This window comes from Lissotriton helveticus, chromosome 2_1, assembly GCF_964261635.1.
Source record: "Lissotriton helveticus chromosome 2_1, aLisHel1.1, whole genome shotgun sequence".
NCBI lineage: Eukaryota > Metazoa > Chordata > Amphibia > Caudata > Salamandridae > Lissotriton > Lissotriton helveticus.
The window spans coordinates 1062725517-1062746394 of record NC_136059.1 but is presented as its reverse complement, the minus strand read 5'-3'; the positions used below and the strand labels follow the sequence as shown (position 1 = coordinate 1062746394).

The following is a 20878-nucleotide window of genomic DNA, read 5'->3' as shown; positions in this document are numbered from 1 at the left end:
AAATTGAGGCAGCACACTGAAGTTTATTTTAATGTAAGTAGTATTACTTCCCTGTGGTTTAATAAAAGTAAGGCACCTAAGTAGTGAAAGCAACTGAATAAAAGAGTGTATTGGTAAACAGATGCTTAAATTACAGTGATGTGGTAGAAAAGATCGGCATTAGTTCAGCTTGAGATAAACCAATAGATACACACTCACTTTAGCATTATATCCGCTGCGATGGGCTATATCAGTTGTTAAAGACCCTGTATCTGAGATATAGGCCTGATTCAAGGGCCAATAACGATGGAGAGGGCTTTTAACTAGAACAGCTCAAGGTAGAAGGACTATAAACCTATTAGAACATTCTGCCCACTGAGAGTAGATTTTTCTAAGTTAAAATTAGGGACAAGGAAAGACAAACAATTGCATGATAAAGCAAAAGTTCGATACCATTCATTAATTGCCCTGAGCCACTCCATAGGTTTCAAAACATTCCAGTTTTCTAAATGGAACTAGAGATGGAAATCCATCAGTAAAGGAATACCTTTCCAGCAAGGGATTGCAAGTGATATCATAGCTGACAAAAGTGAAGATCACGTTGTCTATAATGCCAATCAGAGCACACGCAGATGCTAATCTGCATAATGGGCACTGCCACTCTCTCCTGCCACCCTCAGTAGCCCTTCAAATAACAAAACTAAAGGTAAAATCTATCCTTACCTACTTTAAGAGTAATATGACCCTGATGTCTTAAAAACACTCAGTGCTTTGTTGCTTATAAACATGCCAAGGTCTCAACATTCCCCCTTACGGAGCGGTTACCAAATACTTGATTCACAAGTTTACCAGAGAGCTGAGGTTCCGTGCTCCACCGGCATTTGTACATGTTTGGGCTAAAACTGTATTACTCCTCTTTGTAAACACCCAAAGACTCCACCACTGCTCACTAACATAGGGGCCTATTACGATGGCGGGCGGACCACCGTAATGGAGCGCGGAACACCCCGCCGATGCTTTGGCGGTCCCGCCATGCATGTAAAGATGCGCACGCCACACTGGCAGGCGCATCTTGGGTCTTTTCCATTGCGGGTGGATCTGCTGGCTGCAGACCCGCACGCAATGTAAAAGGACTGTGCACAGCATTGCAATGCACAACATGGCAGGCACCATGTGGTGCCTGCTAAGTGGTGCATTGCAATGAGAGGGCGGTACCATAAATACCCCCATATGCACCCCATACACTCTGGGGGCCTGCAACGGACCCCCAACACCAAAGACCGTATGCCTTTCCACGGTGGTAACGCCGCTGTGGAAAGGCCATTGATCGCCAGCATTGTAATATGGATTGCGGTGTCTCGCAGACACCGCCAAAATATGCAGGCACTTTTTCCGCAGTCGACCGGTGGAAAACCGGGGGATGGTCTTTCTGTCTGCCGCGGACCCCCCAGCCATCATAATATGGCGGAGGGTCTTTGCTGTGTGGACGGCGGGAGGATCGCCCCTGGCGGGCCGGCGGGGACTACAGCCGGCCCGGCTTGGGCGATCCACCCGCCATCCTAATGGGCCCCATCGTACATAAGTTAATGACCAAGTACAAGGTATTCATTGAGCCATGTTCACAAAAGCAGAAAATTGTGCCACCTAAAGGAGAGTTTTGTAAGCTATTTTCACAATATCCTTTTGAAATATAAAGGAAAGCCTATCAATTTAATGATGAGTTGTCAAGACATAATACACCTCAACTAGAGTCCACCTCTAGCGTGTTCTGGAGCCAACCTTTGCCCAGTTCTGGTGCCATCTCAAGGTTTTCGCTTTAAGTTCTTAGCACCAAGTCCTGTTTTTCATTTCAGGCTCCTAAAGACACAACTTAAGAGTTGTGTGAAGGCAGTAGTTAATACGAGTGGATTCAAGCATGTGAGTGTCTGTGTTTGTGTGTGTGTGTGTGCGCAGTTATGTCGATGGATAAGTGGGTGGGTGGATGGATGAGTAAATTGATGGGTGGAGAAGATTTATGAGTGAGTGAATGAATGATGTGATGTGTGGATGGGTAAGTGAGTAAGTGGGTTTATGGGTTTGTGAGTTGCTGGATGGGTCAGTGGGGGTACATGTGGTAAGTGATTGAGTCAAAGGGCAAAGTATTATCCTGTGGTTGGTTGTATTTTCTTACTTATCGTTAATTTATGTGTATGTAGGTGTTTGAAATGATGAATGAGTGGGCGGATGGATGAGGTTTGGATCTTGATAAGGATAAACAGATATATTAATGAATCGATGGATGAATGATGTATGATTATCTTGATTGTGAGGTTTATGGATGAGTGAATAGGTTTATGCGTAGATAGATGGATTGGTAGCCAAGTTAGTAGATTACTGAGCAGACATTAGAATTGGTAGAAGGCTTCATAGATGAATGATTGTATGGCCGTAAGAGTGGGGCAGTTGATGGGTGGGCGAACAGGTCAGTAGATGTATCTTGGCATTTAAGTAAATCGGAGTGGTTATATCAGAGTGTCCAATTTTCCAAGCTGCAAAATGCAAACTTGCTGCTTCCTATAGAGAACTGGTTTGCTTTGAAATACACACTGTGGTTTAAAGTTGACATATTGAGTGCATTTGCATTAGCTCATCTATACAAAACTACCTCATTATTATTAGTTAGAAAAATCTTTGGAGGTTCTCTGCACGAGGACGTTTATAAATGGTTCAAACAAAATTTTGTTTCACTTGCACTTGCTCCGACCCTGGAGCGCGAACCTCTTCCTATATCATTTCCTTTAACAATGCTAGATTATCTTGTAGATAGAACAAAGACAGGTGTTCGAAGGACAACTTCCTGGTGGGAGCAAACAATAGGCATGCATATTCTTAACTGATAAAACAAGCAATGAACTTTAAACAACCCTTAAGTAAACACTACTCAAATGAATTGCGTAAATGCGAAACCTTTGTTTGAAAGTAGTTTCTTTCTACATAGGCTCACACAATCCCACCAATGGAAGACATTTGCTAAATAAATACTAAAATGCACAACTTAACAATTATGCACTTGAATTTTGAAATACAACCTGTATTCAATGTGGTACTTCTATTGAGTAAGTACCACAAGCTTAAGAGAGAAAAGCACTGTTACATAGACAAGGCTGCAAACTCGTGCACAGTGGGGCGAATTTACTATTACACAGAAACCGCTCTGAATAATAGAGGAACTAGGAGAGCTAAGAATGAGCAACCAAAACAAAACATAATCTGGCAATCTTTGCTGTCTGCATGCGGGGAACGTGGGTCTGGCACTGCGACTTTGGAGATAGACAACTTTTTGTACTCTTTTTAAACGGTAAAGTAGATGCAACTTAACCAGCGCCAAGAGAATGACTTGTAGTGTGTTGTATTTCCTTTACATGTATTTTATCCTATCTCTTTAAGATGTACATTCCACAATTGCTGATGTCATATTGTGCTTTGGACTGTCTAGATTCTGGCGTGTCAGTTAGCTCCCTGGCTTTCTGATGGGAACACCAGTTCTTCTCTGTGGCATAGAATAAATACTCTTTAGCCATTTCTACATTGGTATCCGCCTCATTACTTCGATTATTATACATGGCGACGATGAGCAAGCGGAGCTAAACAGCTACAGAGGGAAGAAAACTCCACTGGTGTGAAAAGAACCACGCAAGAGGAAGAAGAAATCAACTTAAAAAAAAAGGAGCAGAAGTTAAAACTACATTGTACTAAGATTCTGCAGCTTATGAACGAGACGCACCAACAAGGATAGCTGGTGAGTTTATGAAAAAAAAAGAAGACTCTGCGTGTGAGAACAGTGAAGTTACACTACAATTTGCATGAAAGACAGCAAAACGTTAACCAACGTGTGGACCGTGTGAGAAGCAATGCGTGAGAGGAGTATTTCTCGTTAATAGAAGAGGAATCGGAGCGCAAGCATACACGGAGAATGAAAGCATTATTTAAAAGTTAAGGAGAAGCAGGGCTCGAGCAGTTAAGCGCGAGCAATCTACAGACTCACCTGAGAATCTCAGCGCAGCGTGTATTCTTCGAATCTGGAGAACGACGCTGAGGGAAGCAGAGCTATCTTCAGTGAGTGTCACTGCAGGAAGCGGTAGTGACGTAACTACGTGAGGAAGGAAAACGTGATGGCCATTTTGAAGGAAGCATCGGGTTGCTAAGCAACCTCTCCCGAGGAAGAAACAAGAGAGGAATTGAAGTACAACTTTGCCGAGTGGAAAAAAAAAAAGAGAGCGGAGAACGGTGAAAAAAACTAAAGGTGTCTCGTAAGAGAGTGAGTACCATTTTATAAGTTTACAAAAAGAAAAAAGGGAAGAGACTTTAAAATAAAGAACGAAGTGGCAGTAAAGGGAAAGGATTAACTTGTACTTTGTGTGGTGGCATCTACAAAAAAAAAAAAAGGGAGAGATAACAGAAAGAGAGAGACAATACCATTTATTGACAGAGAATTTGTGTAGTTGTGTCCAACCAAATGGATGGTAACATATGAAGAACTGGGTGAAGTGTACTGAGATTTTAAAAAAAACAAAAAAAAAACAGAAAGGACAGACAAGTCAACAGAAGAAGAAACAGTGATGGAAAATCAAAATGTTATCATGCCGCCTATGTTTTTACAAACGAGCGGAGATCCACCCATCGAGTGGGATGAGTGGATAGACATCTTTGAGAACTACATCGAGGCACTGGATGGGAAAGATTTTAGTGCTAATAGGAAGAAAGCTCTACTATTAAGTGCACTTGGGAAAGAGGGTCAGCACTCTTTCAAATATTTACCTGTGGGGTTGAGTCAAGATGGGAGAGCGATAACAAATGTTTACACAGAAGCAAAGGCACGAATGAAGAAACAATATTCAAAAGAAGTAAACATCGTTATGGCAAGACGCAAGTTTTATACCCAACCGCAAAGAGCAGAAGAATCTGTTGACCAGTTTGTAACGAGATTACGTGAATTGTCCATAAAATGCAATTTCGGAGAAATAAGAGAGGAAATGATAAGAGACCAGTTAATAGTACAGTGCAGAGACAAAAAAATGCAGGAGAAACTATGGGCAGCAAAAAACCCTACCTTGCAAGCAGCTATAGACATAGCGAAAGTAGTAGAAGAATCAAATGCGTGCATGAGGGAAATGGAGAAAAAGGATAGTGTAAAGGAGGGTGGTCATGGAAATGGAGTCTCTTGTATAGAACAGGAAGAAGTTGCTGCTGTAAATAAGAAAGCTGTGGATTCTGGGGAGAAAAATGTGAAAAGGTTTAATCCTGGATATGCTAGTGGGGAGAGAAGTAGAAATCAAGGAAGGATGTGTACTAGGTGTGGGAGTACGTTTCATACCTCAGAGTATAAAAAATGCTTTGCTTTGGACAAAGTGTGTAGAAAATGTGGGAGGAAAGGTCATTTCTTCAGAATGTACAAAGGGGTGAATAGTGAGAAAGTGGCAGTTGTAGAAAAAAAAGAAATATGCAGAGGTGAGGCTAATGTTGAGGGTTCTAGTAAAGTATTGAGTTTGGGTAGTGATGGTACTCGTCAAAGTGAACGAGGTAGGAGGGAAAGACCTAAAGCGAAGTTTGTTATTGATAAGAGAGAAGTAGAGTTAATGGTTGATCCCGGGTCATTTTGGACAATAATTCCAAATGAGATGTACTTAGAAAATTGGAAAGAGGTGCACTTGTTACCCAGTGACATTAGTCCATGTGGTTATCAAGGAGAGAGCATAGAGTTGATTGGCTACATGCCTTGTGAAATTTTGCTTAAGGGTCGCTCTACAATAGGGAAGGTTTATGTAGCAAAGTCAGGGCCTGCCATCTTGGGATGGGAACAACAGTATGACCTTCATATCATCATCAACCCGAGAGCTGAACAACAGGTGATGGTGGTAGACAATATAACTGCGGAGTCAATAGTTGAAGGAATGACAAGTCTATTTGAAGAACACATTGGAGAGTTGAAAGGATATGTTCATAAAATTGTGTTACGTGATGATGCTGTACCCGTGCAACACAGGGTCAGGAAGGTTCCGTTCATTGCACGAGAAGAGGTCAAGAAGATGCTGAAAGAGATGTTAGATCAAGGGGTGATAGAGCAGATCGAGATATCACCATGGATTTCACCAGTCGTCATCACGACCAAATCTGACGGCAAATTCAGGTTTTGTGTGGACCTTCGCACATTAAATCAAAACATTGTGGTAGACAACTTCCCACTTCCGAATATCAATGAGTTGGTGTTGTCACTGAAGGGTGGGAGGTATTTTTCGAAGCTCGACCTTCGTAGTGCATACCACCAAATTAAATTGCACCAAGACTCCAAGGCACTGACTGCTTTTATAACAACTGAAGGAATCTATCAGTTCACACGCATGCCCTTTGGGCTTGCATCTGCGGCGGGAGTCTTTCAACAAATGATGGGTGCAGTATTGAAGGGGGTGAGCAATGTAGTATATTTTCAAGACGATGTTTTGATTTTTGGGGAGACTGTAGAAGAACACAATGTAATTTTGAAGACTGTTTTAGAGAGGATGGAACAAGCAGGGTTGACGTTGAAGAAAGAGAAGTGTAGGTTTGCGGGTGAGGAGGTGGAGTACCTTGGTTATACGTTGTCTGTAAATGGGGTGAGACCGAAAAGGGATCTACTGGAGTCCATTAGAAATGCACCGGCTCCATGTGATAAGGACCAGTTGCGGTCTTTCCTCGGTCTCATAGAGTACTATGCGAAGTTCGTAAAGAATTTTGCAGGGAAGACGGAGAAAATCAAGGTGCTATTGAGGAAGGGATGCAAGTTTGTGTGGGATGCAGAACAGGAAGATTGCTTTCAGAAGATCAAGAAAGAAATATGTGAGGCTGGTATATTAACACCTTTTGATACCAAACGCAGGTCTGTTTTGACAGTAGATGCGAGTGCTGTAGGGATTGGTGCGGTGTTAGCTCAAATGCATGATTCTGGACTAAAGACAATTGCCTTTGCGTCGAGAACTCTCACAGCTGCAGAGAGGAATTATTCTATAATAGAGCGGGAGGCTTTAGCTGCAGCATGGGGTTGTGAGTACTATAGAATGTATTTGTGGGGGTTCAAGTTTAGGCTATTGACGGACCACAAGCCATTGGTAAAAATGTTGTCACCTGGTGGGGCTGGGAAGGGGTCAGCGAGGTTAGCTAGACTGGCTGCGAGGATTCAGGAGTATTTGTATTGTGTGGAGTACATTCCTGGATGGAAGAATAGCCAAGCTGATGGTCTTTCTAGACTCCCCCTACCTTGGGAGATGGTAGATAAGTTGGGGGTGGAATCACTCAATTCTGAGGGGTCTGTGGCGGCTGTGGATGAAGTAGTGGATATGTGTGCAGGAGCAGTGAGTAGGAGTTGGTGGAATAGTTGTATGGGGAACGATGTGGTACTGAGAGAGGTAAAGGAAATGATTGTGAAGGGTTCGAGGAGAGAGAGTTGTGTATCTCCTGCTCTTCGCCCATATCTGAAGGTTTTGGAACAATTATCGATATTAGACAAGGAAGGTTATCTCATCTTAAAAGAAGACAAGTTTATTCCTCCACAGGAGGTGAGGTTCACTCTATTCAAGATAGCTCACGAAGGTCACCTGGGGCAGTCCCTTACTAAGAGGAGAGTGCGAGAGCATTTCTGGTGGCCAAGTATGGATCGGGAGATCTCTGAGTGGGTGGAGAGATGTACGGATTGTTTGGAGAGTGAGAAGAGGCTTAAAGTCGGTGTTCAGAGTGGATGTGGAACGATTGAAGACCCAGGAGTACCGTGGCACACTATATGCCTTGATTTCATTGGTCCTTTTTATCAACTGAACCATGATATGAGGTTTGGTTTGGTAGTTGTGGACGTTTCTTCAAAATGGTTGGTAGTCAAGTTTACGAAAGAGATCACTACCAGATGCACAATTGATTTGTTGAAAGACATTTTCAAGGAGGAAGGATTTCCTATGAAGATCATCACTGATAATGGGACGCAATTAACTTCAGTGGAGATGGTCAGTTTCTTGGAGAAATGTGGGATTGCGCATTCAAGGACGTCGTTGTACAACCCACAGGGTAATGGCATGGTTGAGAGGGCGAACCGCATGGTTAAGGGCGCTATCCAGATGGCCCTGTCATCTAGGGAGAATGTGAGAGAGTTGGTTAATGATTTAGTTTGGGCCTATAGAACCACTGAGAATGGTGTGACTGGAATGATCCCTTTTTGTTTAATGAGGGGGCGTTCGGCTGGTACCAAACTTGTTGCAGCATGGATGAAGGAGTGTTTGAGTTCTGGTGTTTTAGAGAAGAAAAAGGATGATGGGGAAGTGGTGAGTAGGTGTAGTTTTGCAGTGAATGATTGGGTGAAAGTGAAACCAGGACGTGTTGGTGTTGGGTTAACTAAGTTCAGGGGCCCGTTCAAGGTCAAGGCTGTGCATAAGAGGTTTGTGACCTTGTTTAATGGGGAGCATTGGAATTTTAGGCGGGTGGCTCTGTACAAGAAAGCGGTAGAGGGTGTTGTTTTTCCACAGTCTAACCGCAAGTTGGAATCGAGAGAGGGTGGTAGAAGTAGAACTGAAGTCGGTAGAGAGCAGAGGGAAAGGAGACCACCGAAGTACTTGCAAGATTTTGTCTGTGAGTGAGTGTCGTTCCTTGCAGCAGTGGGCATGAGCATAGTTTTTTTTTTTTTTATTCTCATGGGAAGGGAAGAGGATATGTTGTATTTCCTTTACATGTATTTTATCCTATCTCTTTAAGATGTACATTCCACAATTGCTGATGTCATATTGTGCTTTGGACTGTCTCGATTCTGGCGTGTCAGTTAGCTCCCTGGCTTTCTGATGGGAACACCAGTTCTTCTCTGTGGCATTGAATAAATACTCTTTAGCCATTTCTACATTGGTATCCGCCTCATTACTTCGATTATTACATAGTGCTTGTATATGAACAATGATTTAAGCAGAAACAATGCTTATATCGGCAAGAACCCTCAATTTAAGTAGTCCCTTAATTTGGAGGGGCCCAATAACAGCAGTTACGAGTCTCATTGGAATTATGAGATCTGAGGGAACACCGCGGATCTACTCCACCAAGAGATTTCAGCTGCTAAAAGAGACCAAAATCTCTGGTTGAAATTCCATGAAGAATTTAGTAATTCCTGGAGGAATAGGACCAGGAATTATGAGTTATCCTTTAAGAGATTTTTCTATTTCTGTGTGTGTGACAAGAATATAGATGACGTGTTGTGAAGAAAGTGCCAGTTCCAACCTGCGATGTTATATTGGGGATGTCCGAGCTGGCAAGAATATAAGTCAGTTAGGAGCAGGATTTCGAAGTGAACAGATGACGAAAGATTGTCCAGAGAGTGAAGAGGAGGTCAAGAGCTACAGTTTCATGCGGGTAACTATTATAGGAGCCTTCGTACAAGCAAACCCTAGAATAACGTATGCCTGGTATTCAATTGCCCTGGGCCTCTCTCAGGCCTCGAGAGGTCCCTGGCTCCTAAGGAACCAAACGAGTTTCAGTTAACCACCCTCCCTTTCCCAGTAATATGGCGGGTAGATTTGATATGGACAGTACAGCAGTGGCGGCTCCCCCGCTAAGGTGGAGGAGCGTTGCCCCAGTGCGCAAAAAGGAAAAATAAAATGACAAAAACGTATCATTATTGTCATTTTATTTTTCCGATTGCATGCAGTCAGTGGCCTGTGTGGGGCAGGGCTGGCCAGAGCAGGGGTGGAGTGGTTTGCATTCCCAAAGTTTGCATGAACTGTTTGGCCGGCCCTCCTGGGACAAGCAAACAGTTCAGGCGCACTTTGTATGTTCCTTTCAGGCTGCAATACCCAGCCTGGTCAGAAACTTGCACAGGCTCCCTGTTTCAGTCTGAGCACCGATCCAAAGAGCTCAGACCAATCACAATGCTGCATTGCAGCATTGTGATTGGCTCAGGGAGCCTGTGTGCCAGGTGCTTCCTTCTGCTGTTCCAAAACAATTGAAGAAGTGAAGAGGTATTGACAGAATCACCCTCCGATCAGATATGTATAAACAAAGAGATTCTATCAAAGTGTAGTGATTTTTATTATTTTTATTAATTTCTGTGGGTGATAAAAACTAATAGATGAGCTCTCTCTTAGGGTGGTAAAGATGAGAGCACAGTGTGCTTTTTAAAATACCCCTCACACACTAAAAAAATCCAATAGTGTCATGCTTCATCAATTGGGGTCTTCCCGTCCCTCTACGGGGCGGGGCGTGCTACGACCTGACCGACTACGCGGGAGCACTAGTATAGTGACAGGACTATGTGACTGTGCAAGTGTGGGTGATGTCAGTGAAGTGTAGGGACCTAATTATGTGTGGGAATAAAAAAGGTTAAAAATCCTCTGGCTAGTGGAAAAAAACAATTTATTCACTTCCCTAGCTGGGGACGTTAAGAAGGGGGTTTTGAGGTAGAGCGATTCGCTACAACCTGGTCTACATGTTTCGTAGGCAGTCCCCTACTGCCTACTCATCAGGACCTTCTAATGGTCCCTACTGGAACAAAGCTCAGTTGCTAAATGTAATAAGCCTGTCGTCCTAGAAACCAGCAGTAAAAATCCACTGCTAGTTTCTGCTTCAGGGCATGAGCTGGCCCTCTGTAAGCAAAAGGTATCAAAAATAATGACCTGAATGTGGTCTCTGTAAAATAAGGAGGAAAAAAGGGAGAGAAACATACAGAATTATACAATGATACTGTAATCTGTCTGTGGATGCTCATTATTGTTAGCGCCACAGGTCCCACATTTTAGTTGCAATTGCCCATACCACAAATGATACACGTAAGACTTTATGGACAGAATGATGGTTCAATCCGCCATCCCCTAAATGTTTGTTTCATAATGAACATTGTCACGCCCCTTGTAATTTAGGCTGTTTTGTATGGCGCGAATGATAGTGCAATCTGCCATCCCCTATATGCTCGTTGTTGTGGCCGAACATAGGGAAGCCCCTTGTAATTAGGGCTGTATCCATCTTCAACATACACACACTCTCACGACTCAATACATACAACGGAACTCTGCAGGGTAAAAATAGAGGAACCCGACTTGATCAATAACAGTGGTGATCTGAGAAACGATCTTTCTAAAAACCCAAGGGGCACACCCCAATCATTAAGTAGTGTGCAATACATACTGCTGTTGCGCAAAAGATATGCCCCATGAGCTGGTACTCGGTAGGTATTCACCGCGGCGTCCTGAAAAAAGAGAGACCGCGCCCTTAGCAAACTCGTCAATATACACCCATGTCATGTAGCCCTCGTCTTGATTAGCCAAGTGTTTAGCGACTTTTGGCAAAGTCAAATACTCACAGTGACCGCTATATCATTAAGGCTTACTTCTACCACGAGGTACTGCTCCGAGGACTAGTCGCGTCTGCGGCTCAGTGGTTATATGAGCTCTGCTTACGCGCCTGTGTCGCGTGGGGAATCACCCGCAAACACTAGAACGCTCACCCCAAGATGGCCGCCCTGAAATGGACCAAGCGTGTGCTAAAAACGGAAGTCTGTCTTCCGTGTCCATTAGGTAAACAAATGTGGTTGAATATGAAGATATATTTTAAGGATTGCAAAATATCTTATCCTGGCTCCTTGCATTAATACTATGTTATTTAGAAAACGAACATGTCTTATTATATTACAGAGAAAAATGTTAACTGAAATGCAATATAATGAAACCGATCCCTGAGTACCTCAGGGATGAATCTCTTGGCCGAACAATTATATTACCCATGTTACCTCAGATAATTAAGACAACGATCAATATGATAATATATTACAGAAAAACATGTTGTCTGAACTACAATATTATAACACGCTTCCTCAATTTCTCAGGGGTTACTGGCGTTGCCGGACAATTATCTTAGATAAACTATAGATCCTCTTGGGATACATACATGTCCGGATATCTAGTAGGTTGTTATGACGGAGTACCTCAAACCGCAGGGTTGGGACCTGTAATCCCCAATGTATAACAAAATGTGGGCAATGGGTTGTAGAATGCTAGGGTGGGTGTTATCAGTGGATCACTGATAGGACGCAGGGGATCTCCTCGAGGCCACGGATGAACTGCCTCTCAGTGGGGTGGTGGTACGAGGCTTATAGCTGACCCCACGGAATTTCATCGTTCAATCCATGTTTGTTTGACTGGACACGAAAAACCCATCTCTGTTCTTTCTCTAGTAGATGTTTCTCGTTGTCAATCTGTTCGATGACCGTCCAAGTGATATCCTCAGGTTTGTGCCCACTTTCCAGGAAGTGGTTTGTTAATTTCGTACTCGCCTTTTTACATTTAATGGTGCTCTTATGTTCGCCTATTCTCAACTTCACTGCCCTGCTTGTCATACCAATGTATTCAAGATGGCAGGGGCAAGTAATGAGATAGACGACGTTCGAACTGTTGCAGTTGGTAAAGGCTCTTTGTTCCCATGAGGTCCCGTTGTTAAAGGTTAGTTTTTTGCTCTTTTTGGTCAGGCAGCATACCTTACATCCGCCGCACGGGTGGTGCCCTTGTACAAAGTTGGGATTGATTTGGGTGTTGGCTTTACTGTCCTTAGGTCTGGTGTGTACTAGTATATCTCTGACACTTTGTGCTCTTTTGTGTGAAAACATGGGTTTAGGAATGTCGAGACCTCCACTGTTCAGAATTTTCCAGTTTTTGTTGATGATCTTGCTAACTTGGTTGGAATTGGTGTTATATGTTGTAACACATATTGGTCGCTGTACTTCCACTGTTTTCACTTTTTCTTCCAGGAGGCTGTCTCTGCAGTTATTTCTCGCTCTTTTGTAAGCTTGGTCAATGGTTCTCTGTGGGTAATTTCTCAGTTGTAACTTCTTCCTTAGGTCATTTGACTGCGCTTTGAAACTAGCGACTTCCGTGCAGTTTCTACGGAGTCGCAGAAATTGACCATAGGGTAGATTATCCCTCAGATGCCTTGGGTGGAAGCTCTGATACAGCAAGAGACAATTCTTAGAGGTGCTCTTGAAATGTGTCGTTGTCATCAGTCTTCCGTTTTTGGGAAAGATGTTTAAATCCAAAAATACCAGATTGGTTTTGGTAGTGACACTGGTGAATTTGAGGAACTCGTCTTGGTAGTTGAGCCACGTGAGGAACTGCTGGGCGGTCTTATCATCTCCATCCCAGATGATCAGGATATCATCAATGTACCTCTTCCAGGTCAAGATCTTTTGTCGGAAAGGGTTGCTGGTACTTAGTATTTTTGTTTCCTCAAGATGGTGAACATAGAGACCAGCTATGCTTGGAGCAAATGTGCTTCCCATGCTGGTCCCATGTTTTTGGAGGTACAGGGTCCCATTGTGCTCAAAAAAGTTCTCCTTAAGTGCCAAGGAGCAACACTCCATAACCACGTTCCGTGGGGTCTGGTACTCCCAGTCATCTGCAAATAGTACATCTTCAATTATTGCCAAGGTGTCGTTGTGTGGCAAACTGGTGTACAGACTTTCCACATCAGAGCTGATTAAGAGCTGTGTTTCTGGGTCGAATGACACCTCCTCCAGTAGGTTTAACACATCTTTTGTATCTCTCAGGTAAGTGGATGTCCTCTGTACCATTGGTCTTAAAAATGCGTCTGCAAACCTAGAAACTGGTTCAAGAACTGACCCAATCCCTGATACTATGGGTCTACCTGGTGGGTTCTCGAGGTCCTTGTGAATCTTGGGTAGGATGTACAGGTAAGGGGTTCTAGGGTTCTTTTGGCACAGGAACTCTCCTTCCTTGTTGGTGATCCAATTATGTGACAGTGCCTCCTCTACCATTGTTTTGATCTTAGTTGTTATTTTTTCAGTTGGATTGGTCAGTAGGACTTCGTAGTTCCTTTTGTCTTGGAGCAGTCTGGAACACTCCTTGTCATATTGTTCCCTTTTCATAAGGACAGTTGCACCCCCCTTGTCTGCTGGTTTTATGACAACCTGTTTGTTACTGCTCAATTCGCGGAGTGCCTGTCGTTCATCTTTAGAAACGTTTTGAAAAACCCGTTTCTGTGCTGGGTCCAGTGCTTCAAGATCCTTCATGACCGCCTTCTCGAAGGTCAGGAGTTCAATAGGGAGAGTGTGATTCATGGGAGTGAAGGTGGACCGTGGTTTCAGTCCCGTGTCTCCCTTGTCTTGATTGTCTGTTTTATCTTTAAAGAAGACCTGCAGTTTCAGTCTCCTTATAAATTCCTGGATTTCCTTGCAGAGATGAAATTTGTCCATGTTGGCAGTAGGAACATATCCTAGGCCTTTCTCTAGAACTTTTTTCTGTGATTCCGATAGTTCACTGCCCGTAAGGTTTACAACTAGGCTTACTTCTGGTTCTTGGATGCCCCTGTCATGCTCCTCGTTGATACTCTTGGAGTTCCTTCTTCTTCGTTGCTCCAGTGTACCGAATTGCCTCTCCGGTTCCTTCCTTTGTTCTGTCCTCGGCGTGACCCTAAAAAAGGAGCCGAGTTGTCGAAATAGCCATAATCTTGCTGAAAACCCCATGGCGGATAAGGGGCATTCGGGTGTTGGAAGGGTGGTGGGCCAAATTGTTGTGGAGGGTACATCATTGGTTGGGGGTAGCTATTCCATCCTCGCATGCCACGGTGATTGGGTCGTCGGAAGTTCCTTCGATTGCCTTGATACCTGGGGCTTTTGTTACCGCTAGAATTGGAGCTGTTAGATCCAGCGTCAGATGAACCATCATTGGAAAGATTATCACTTGATGGTTTGTAGTTGTCTTTAATATAGGGATAGATCTTTTCTTTACTCCATCTGCTCGTGTCTTTCTGGAGTTTCTCATATTTACTATCCTTGAGATTTACTTCAAAATCGTTCAATGTTTGATTTAGTTCATCGAGGTACTTCTTCAGGTTGGCTGGGGATTCATAGCTCTTGAGGCGCACTTCTACAGCTTGTATCTCCACCTTTAGATCGCTAGCTAGTCTGCTTGCTGTTTTTATGATCAAAACGATCCAATCTCGTGTACATCTCCATGAGATTTGGGACCAATCGATTTTAAAGGTCTTGTCCTCGAGGAATATAAATGGTTCATTCCGAACCACGAGGCCCGCTGGGGCCGTGTTCACCTTCAAGTATTCGGACATTAGTAGTCCATGGATGGCTGTTTTTATTTGAGTCCTCCTCAACTCTTCCAGCTCATCCCAGTCACTGTTTTTTCTACCCTACGGTCAATTTCTGCGACTCTGTAGAAACTGCACGGAAGTCGCTAATTTCAAAGCGCAGTCAAATGACCTAAGGAAGAAGTTACAACTGAGAAATTACCCACAGAGAACCATTGACCAAGCTTACAAAAGAGCGAGAAATAACTGCAGAGACAGCCTCCTGGAAGAAAAAGTGAAAACAGTGGAAGTACAGCGACCAATATGTGTTACAACATATAACACCAATTCCAACCAAGTTAGCAAGATCATCAACAAAAACTGGAAAATTCTGAACAGTGGAGGTCTCGACATTCCTAAACCCATGTTTTCACACAAAAGAGCACAGAGTGTCAGAGATATACTAGTACACACCAGACCTAAGGACAGTAAAGCCAACACCCAAATCAATCCCAACTTTGTACAAGGGCACTACCCGTGCGGCGGATGTAAGGTATGCTGCCTGACCAAAAAGAGCAAAAAACTAACCTTTAACAACGGGACCTCATGGGAACAAAGAGCCTTTACCAACTGCAACAGTTCGAACGTCGTCTATCTCATTACTTGCCCCTGCCATCTTGAATACATTGGTATGACAAGCAGGGCAGTGAAGTTGAGAATAGGCGAACATAAGAGCACCATTAAATGTAAAAAGGCGAGTACGAAATTAACAAACCACTTCCTGGAAAGTGGGCACAAACCTGAGGATATCACTTGGACGGTCATCGAACAGATTGACAACGAGAAACATCTACTAGAGAAAGAACAGAGATGGGTTTTTCGTGTCCAGTCAAACAAACATGGATTGAACGATGAAATTCCGTGGGGTCAGCTATAAGCCTCGTACCACCACCCCACTGAGAGGCAGTTCATCCGTGGCCTCGAGGAGATCCCCTGCGTCCTATCAGTGATCCACTGATAACACCCACCCTAGCATTCTACAACCCATTGCCCACATTTTGTTATACATTGGGGATTACAGGTCCCAACCCTGCGGTTTGAGGTACTCCGTCATAACAACCTACTAGATATCCGGACATGTATGCATCCCAAGAGGATCTATAGTTTATCTAAGATAATTGTCCGGCAACGCCAGTAACCCCTGAGAAATTGAGGAAGCGTGTTATAATATTGTAGTTCAGACAACATGTTTTTCTGTAATATATTATCATATTGATCGTTGTCTTAATTATCTGAGGTAACATGGGTAATATAATTGTTCGGCCAAGAGATTCATCCCTGAGGTACTCAGGGATCGGTTTCATTATATTGCATTTCAGTTAACATTTTTCTCTGTAATATAATAAGACATGTTCGTTTTCTAAATAACATAGTATTAATGCAAGGAGCCAGGATAAGATATTTTGCAATCCTTAAAATATATCTTCATATTCAACCACATTTGTTTACCTAATGGACACGGAAGACAGACTTCCGTTTTTAGCACACGCTTGGTCCATTTCAGGGCGGCCATCTTGGGGTGAGCGTTCTAGTGTTTGCGGGTGATTCCCCACGCGACACAGGCGCGTAAGCAGAGCTCATATAACCACTGAGCCGCAGACGCGACTAGTCCTCGGAGCGGTACCTCGTGGTAGAAGTAAGCCTTAATGATATAGCGGTCACTGTGAGTATTTGACTTTGCCAAAAGTCGCTAAACACTTGGCTAATCAAGACGAGGGCTACATGACATGGGTGTATATTGACGAGTTTGCTAAGGGCGCGGTCTCTCTTTTTTCAGGACGCCGCGGTGAATACCTACCGAGTACCAGCTCATGGGGCATATCTTTTGCGCAACAGCAGTATGTATTGCACACTACTTAATGATTGGGGTGTGCCCCTTGGGTTTTTAGAAAGATCGTTTCTCAGATCACCACTGTTATTGATCAAGTCGGGTTCCTCTATTTTTAACCTGCAGAGTTCCGTTGTATGTATTGAGTCGTGAGAGTGTGTGTATGTTGAAGATGGATACAGCCCTAATTACAAGGGGCTTCCCTATGTTCGGCCACAACAACGAGCATATAGGGGATGGCAGATTGCACTATCATTCGCGCCATACAAAACAGCCTAAATTACAAGGGGCGTGACAATGTTCATTATGAAACAAACATTTAGGGGATGGCGGATTGAACCATCATTCTGTCCATAAAGTCTTACGTGTATCATTTGTGGTATGGGCAATTGCAACTAAAATGTGGGACCTGTGGCGCTAACAATAATGAGCATCCACAGACAGATTACAGTATCATTGTATAATTCTGTATGTTTCTCTCCCTTTTTTCCTCCTTATTTTACAGAGACCACATTCAGGTCATTATTTTTGATACCTTTTGCTTACAGAGGGCCAGCTCATGCCCTGAAGCAGAAACTAGCAGTGGATTTTTACTGCTGGTTTCTAGGACGACAGGCTTATTACATTTAGCAACTGAGCTTTGTTCCAGTAGGGACCATTAGAAGGTCCTGATGAGTAGGCAGTAGGGGACTGCCTACGAAACATGTAGACCAGGTTGTAGCGAATCGCTCTACCTCAAAACCCCCTTCTTAACGTCCCCAGCTAGGGAAGTGAATAAATTGTTTTTTTCCACTAGCCAGAGGATTTTTAACCTTTTTTATTCCCACACATAATTAGGTCCCTACACTTCACTGACATCACCCACACTTGCACAGTCACATAGTCCTGTCACTATACTAGTGCTCCCGCGTAGTCGGTCAGGTCGTAGCACGCCCCGCCCCGTAGAGGGACGGGAAGACCCCAATGATGAAGCATGACACTATTGGATTTTTTTAGTGTGTGAGGGGTATTTTAAAAAGCACACTGTGCTCTCATCTTTACCACCCTAAGAGAGAGCTCATCTATTAGTTTTTATCACCCACAGAAATTAATAAAAATAATAAAAATCACTACACTTTGATAGAATCTCTTTGTTTATACACACGCTTCCTTCTGCTGGCCAGACTGCAGAAAGGAAGAGGATGTAGGGAAGGCGGCAGCCGGCCGGCCATTCTAGGGAGTGTTTCTTTTGTTATGTTAATTAACCTTCCTGCCCCACCACCCCCATCCGGTAGCAGCCGCTATTGCACTACAGTAAACAGTGCCTCAGATGAACTGCACGAAGATCCACAGTGTGAGCAGCCAGGGAGTGTCTGAGTTTTTGACCTGTGATCGATGAAATGTATAGAAATATCATATGAGACTGACATAAAGTGGTATATAAGCCCCATTAATGACATTATTCATGTGATGTTCATTTGAAAAATATCCTGTCAGAACTATAGAGAGGGAGGGCAGAGACCCATAGAAGAGTCTACCTACTGTACACATTCACCATAAAGGTCCTTGCAGTCACAAGGATAATGTTCGTTTAAAGTACAGTAATTATTTTCACCAAATATGTGGTGTTACCAAGTCTTTGAAAATGTTGCAATTTGTTACCAATGTCCACTGTATACCTTATGTTCAGTAATCATATCTTTGCTCATCTTACATTAAAGAGAACAGTCATCCTGAGACAAAAGATTTTAATTAGGTAATTGGCCAAAGTATAGGCTCTATATAAGAAATTTAATCTTGAGCAGTATAGGATACTGGGTTAGTATATAGTGCACACTTTTTTAAGTGATGGACCTTGCACTAATCCAGGCAACCCTTATAGTGATTTTAGTGGTCTTTGATAACCATATAAGCTCTAAAAGTGGTCGCTGTGGAGAGCAGCCTTCAGGCTTATCTTGAAGGAGTGTTAAGCAGCTTGTTTTACCAGGTTAATTGAAAAAGAACCACACATTGTATATATAAAAATATGTTTATTTATTACACAACACAATGGCATACCTCTTACCCGCAGATATAAATACAAATTCACAATAATACTTCAATTGCAATAAGGTAAGTAGCACAAACTACAGTGGTCTCCAGGGGAAGACCAAACCATATAATAAGAAAGTGGAATGCAAACTGCGACTGAAGTCAGGACTTGGACCAGGAGACTCAGAGGAGCTGGGGAACCAAGGAATCACTCAAGGGAAGTACCCAGGAACCCCACAGAGGGTGTGTGAAGAGTGAAGACACAGCAGTGTGTCCATTAGAAGTCAACAGGGAAGTTGTGGTTGCAATTTTTAAGAAGGGCCCTTCCCAGTGGACCCTGAAGAAACTCCAAAGACATAAGGTTGGAGAGTCACCCCACCCGTGGATACCCCAGGAACTAGGATACCTACACCAGGGAAGCTGGGTGCATAGGTGTACAGTGACGTCGGAAACCGCCGTAGACCACAATGGAGGACTTCAGTAATGATGCCGCGGGAGGAGATTGTACAAGAGTCTGGTAGAATCCAAGGGTGGGGTTTTGAATAGGAAAACATGTAAGCAGAGAGGACACAGTCTATGCCACTTGGAGGTGACCAGGAGACACGGGAGCGCAATGCCCACCTTATCGCTGCAGCTGTGAGGACCAGGCGACGCTGTGGAAGACCAGGATCCGTGCACGAGCTGTCCCACATTGGAAGTCAAGGACCAGGGCGTCGGTGTTCATTGGAAGCACCAACAAGCCTTGGTAGCTGCTTGGCATGGAGAGTGAAGAAGAAGCAAAGTTGGGGCTAGCAAGGTCCAATGGACTCAACACAAGCAGGAGAGTCAGAGCAGGCCCCAAATAAGCAGGGGAACCCAATGGAACAGAAGAAGACCCCCAAGGAGGACCCACAGGCTGAAGGCATCGGAGATGCAAGAGGACATCGAGCATCTTACCAGGAAGGAAGACCCACTGTGCAGAGGATGCAGTGAGGATGCTGTACTTGTCAGGAAGAGGTGCTGGAGGCTGGTGCTTCTTGTAGCCCAAAGATCTCTGGAGTGCAGAGTCAACAAGCCTTGGCAATGGAAAGTCGAATCGGTGCACAGGGGTTTAGTCCCCACGGTTTTGAAGAGGGATGCTGGCCTCAAAACTACAGAGAGGACAGGCCAGTCCTCGAGGGAGTTGCAGAACCACCACCTGTGTTGCTGAGCTTTTCAAAGTCCATGGGACGTCAGGAGCAGCCTACCAGTCAACTTCATTGCAGTGCCTGCCGATGCAGGGGAGTGACTCCTTCACTCCAAGGGAGATTAATTTGGGGGTCCTTGATGCCCACAGGTCTGTTGAAGATCCTGGAAGAAGCACAGACACAGACGAAGAAGAAGACTTGTGAAGAACGAGACCAGGAGCAGCAGGAGTCTTCATTGATGCAGTATTTGTTTCAGGCAATGTCCAGCAAAGTCCAAGTGTCCAGACGATCAAAGAGTGGCGTAGTTTCAGGTTTGAGTCTCGTCCCACAATGAATCTGAGGACCCACCCACAGGTAAGCCCGTAAATACCTAGGAAGGGGGTTAGAATGACTCGGGGTCCCTCCCAGAGGAGGGTCTGGACATAGGGAGGATACTACCATGTCCTTTGTCCAGTTCACACCAGAGCGGGAGCCAAGGTCTCCCCTGAATTGGTTCAAACTGGAGTATGCAAGGAGGGCACCAAATGTGCCCTTCAAAGCAATCTGGTGGCGCTGGCAAGCGCCCCAGCCCAGCCCAATACAATAAGTCCTGTCTGGGAGGTGGTCACACCTCCCTGCGATGGTAAACCTATTGTTATACCTTACCCTGCTCAGGCTTGGCTCAGCAGCAGGAGGGCAGAATCATGTCTGTGGTCGGCAGGCAGCAGCACTAGCTGCCGCCAGACCCTGAAAGGCTGTAACTGGGAGTACAGGGGGTACCCCAAGGGAGCCCCTG

The 20878-nt window shown here is 44.1% G+C and overlaps 1 protein-coding gene across 1 annotated transcript in view; it reads right to left on the bottom strand.

Annotated features, from left to right (window-relative positions):
- Window positions 1–20878, bottom strand: part of PRUNE2 (prune homolog 2 with BCH domain) — a 1307647-nt gene that overhangs the window by 176369 nt on the left and 1110400 nt on the right. The window lies entirely within an intron of this gene.